Here is a 4,132-nt window from a genome sequence, read left to right on the forward strand (position 1 = left end):
AGCGCAGGTGATGTTTTCTAAAAGTGTGATGGAATAAACTACCAATGTGGTCTATATGTGGTCTATATAAAATGGGAAATCAATCTTTGGAATATAGCCTACAAAGTGCATATACACATCAGATTAACTTTTGACATCAGAATTTATCAGAGCCAAGAATTCCAGATAAAATCCATATTGCACAATGTGTGATGACATGCTGACTTGTGGTTTGAGAATGTCCCCCCCTCCTCCCCGCTTACCCCTCCCTCCCTGGCCCTTTCAACCCCCTCTACCCTAGGCTAGCGGTCAAAAATGAACTGATTTAAATGTTTTTAGATACCCCTGCCCGAGGTATAACAAAGCACAACCATGTTTTTCCATCTCTATAAGGTCTCCCATTATATGAAATGGATGGTTGTATAACAACATGTTACTACTAAAGTGTTTAAATTGACAGATATTGTGACACACCTCTTAACTCAAACAGGCCACACATAAGCTTATGTAACCCAGTATTACAAGCTCTGATATTTCTCAAATTTGGAATACAAGTAATCAACTGTCTGCCCTACATACAGAACCTACCAGTATTAGGATATCTTAAAGCATTTTGGAAATATATACTGGTAAATACACCGATACAATAGGCGGAAATACAAACTATTCTTAACTTTTTGGAAGCTTTTCAATAGTTACAACGATGAAGACAGCTTGGCTGTGGAAACGTTGGTAATGAAATGTTTGCATCTGAGCTCCTAGAGTGTGCGGCTCTCTCTTATTCTCAAGTTGTGTGCTCCGTTAGCCAGCACCTCGTCTTAATAGGTGTTCTACTCCGCTAGCCAGCACCTCGTCTTAATAGGTGTTCTACTCCGCTAGCCAGCACCTCTTCTTAATAGGTGTTCTACTCCGCTAGCCAGCACCTCGTCTTAATAGGTGTTCTACTCCGCTAGCCAGCACCTCGTCTTAATAGGTGTTCTACTCCGCTAGCCAGCACCTCGTCTTAATAGGTGTTCTACTCCGTAGCCAGCACCTCTTCATAAATAGGTGTTCTACCCGCTAGCCAGCACCTCGTCTTAATAGGTGTTCTACTCCGCTAGCCAGCACCTCGTTTAATAGGTGTTCTACTCCAGCACCTCGTCTTAATAGGTGTTCTACTCCGCTAGCCAGCACCTCGTCTTAATAGGTGTTCTACTCCGCTAGCCAGCACCTCGTCTTAATAGGTGTTCTACTCCGCTAGCCAGCACCTCGTCTTAATAGGTGTTCTACTCCATAGCCAGCACCTCGTCTTAATAGGTGTTCTACTCCGCTAGCCAGCACCTCCTACTCCGCTAGCCAGCACCTCGTCTTAATAGGTGTTCTACTCCGCTAGCCAGCACCTCGTCTTAATAGGTGTTCTACTCCGCTAGCCAGCACCTCGTCTTAATAGGTGTTCTACTCCGCTAGCCAGCACCTCTTCATAAATAGGTGTTCTACTCCGCTAGCCAGCACCTCGTCTTAATAGGTGTTCTACTCCGCTAGCCAGCACCTCGTCTTAATAGGTGTTCTACACCGCTAGCCAGCACCTCGTCTCCGCTAGCCAGCACCTCGTCTTAATAGGTGTTCTACTCCGCTAGCCAGCACCTCGTCTTAATAGGTGTTCTACTCCGCCAGCCAGCACCTCGTCTTAATAGGTGTTCTACTCCACTAGCCAGCACCTCGTCTTAATAGGTGTTCTACTCCGCTAGCCAGCACCTCGTCTTAATAGGTGTTCTACTCCGCTAGCCAGCACCTCGTCTTAATAGGTGTTCTACTCCGCTAGCCAGCACCTCGTCTTAATAGGTGTTCTACTCCCAGCACCTCTTCTTAATAGGTGTTCTACAGCACCTCGTCTTAATAGGTGTTCTACTCCGCTAGCCAGCACCTCGTCTTAATAGGTGTTCTACTCCGCTAGCCAGCACCTCGTCTAAATAGGTGTTCTACTCCGCTAGCCAGCACCTCGTCTTAATAGGTGTTCTACTCCGCTAGCCAGCACCTCGTCTTAATAGGTGTTCTACTCCGCTAGCCAGCACCTCGTCTTAATAGGTGTTCTACTCCGCTAGCCAGCACCTCGTCTTAATAGGTGTGTGTTTCTTTTTCTTCTAACTTTCCAAGTCTAATTTGCTCTCATTCAGTGCTGTCTTGTCCTGCCTGAACAACGAAATGGGTACAGTAACACGTTATTTGATGTTGTGGCTATCGTAATTTACTCTAAGGCATGTGGTGCTCAGACACTGAAAACTGTATTTTCTTCCTGTCTATGGTCCCTCAAACCTCTTTATATGTTTAGCCCATACTCTTGTAATTACTTAAATTTGGCTCCAAATCCAATATGGCTGCCATATCACAATTAAATGGTGGTTTAATCACCTGTACTGTATATGTACACGTTTTAAATTAGACATTTTTCAGATTTGTGTACAATACTTATGACCTGTACTCAATACTCTTTTTCTGTGTACTTCGACTATGTTAGGAATCCAAAATGCTCACCATGTAAACTCAAACACCTTTGTGTGGATATATTTAAAGGCAGCAGCCTGCTTGGCATGGCAACACTAAGTTTTTCAAGTCACACGCCTCTTTGAGGATCAATGAGGCAACTGGGAGGCTCCAACAAAAGGAAAGAGAATCCAATCCTGGACTTTGACACCCTCTCCCTAGCCTTACAACTTGCCCCCACTGTGGTATAACTTTCCTCTCCAGGATTAGGCTCTTAAAGTCACCTCCTTGTCATTTAGAAGTGAGCTTTGATTCATTGCTAGTTCAATATGTCAACCTGAATCTGACATGACCTTCTGCTGGCTCACAGACTTTGCGATGCACATGAGGATGTTCCAGTGCATTCTTATCCTGTTTGGGTTGAGCTGGGACATTACTTTTTCAAGACAGTCATGTCCACCATCCTGGCTGTCTGCCCTGGAGTTACCTTATATGTTGACTTGGTGGCAGTTATGGTGTATGGGGAGGATGCAACCACATATGGCAAGCGCACAAGGCAGCTGTTCACTATAATGAACCAACAACAACCTGACACTCATTGACAAGAAATTCCATCAACTTATTGGACCTTCACATGTCATAGGAATTGCACCTCTACAATGTCAATGCCATCCGGAATCTCCCAGAACTGTGCTTGGTAGGCATCAGTCCTCCCCCAGGCAGTTACTAGAGACAGAGTCACCATGGAACTGGATTGCCATGTGTCAGGAAGCCATTTAACAGCCAAAATGCTGTCTGGTAATTGCTGGCGTGCATTGTCCTCATAGGTACCTATTTTGCTACCGACCATGACTGGCCAGCCCACGTGACACCTGAACGGGACTCGCATGTGAAAAATTAACTCTAATGCTGGAGTGACTCACGCATTGGTCTGTGAAACCGCAGTAACATCCCTATGAGGACATATGACATTTATGGCAAAACAGACGCACCTTAGGATGGTCAAACTTGCTGTATGTGATTGTTTATGGTGGCTGGGGATTGTGAACCCTGCTTTATCACTACAGTTTGCTTACCTGTGACTTGGTTATGCTACTGTGTGCTTGCGTCGTGAAAGGCTTAGTATTATATGTTGTGGCAGTGCCACTCATAGTCCTACACTCTTAGAAAAAAAAGGGTTCCAAAATGTTTCTTCGGCTGTCCCTATAGGAGAACCCTTTTTGGTTTCAGGTGGCCAATACCATCCCTACGGTAAAGCATGGTGGTGGCATTATCAGGCTGGGGCGAGGTTTTTCAGCGGCAGGGACTGGGAGACTAGTCAGGATCGAGGGAAAGATGAAGTACAGCAAGATCCTTGATGAAAACCAGCTATAGATCGCTCATGACCTCAGACTGGGGCAAAGGTTCAACTTCCAACAGGACAATGACCCTAAGCACAAAGCCAAGACAACGCAGGAGTGGCTTCGGGACAGGTGTCTGAATGTCCTTGAGTAACCCAGCCAGAGACCGGACTTGAACCCGATCGAACATATCTGGAGAGACCTGAAAATAGCTGTGCAACAAAGCTCCCCATCTAACTTGACAGAGCAGAGAAGAATGGGAGAAACTCCCCAAAAACAGGGTGCCAAGCTTGTAACGTCATACCCAAGAAGACTCGAGGCTGTAATCACTGCCAAAGGTGTTTCAACAAAGT

This window comes from Oncorhynchus tshawytscha, linkage group LG33, assembly GCF_018296145.1.
Source record: "Oncorhynchus tshawytscha isolate Ot180627B linkage group LG33, Otsh_v2.0, whole genome shotgun sequence".
In the NCBI taxonomy this organism is placed as follows: Eukaryota; Metazoa; Chordata; class Actinopteri; order Salmoniformes; family Salmonidae; genus Oncorhynchus; species Oncorhynchus tshawytscha.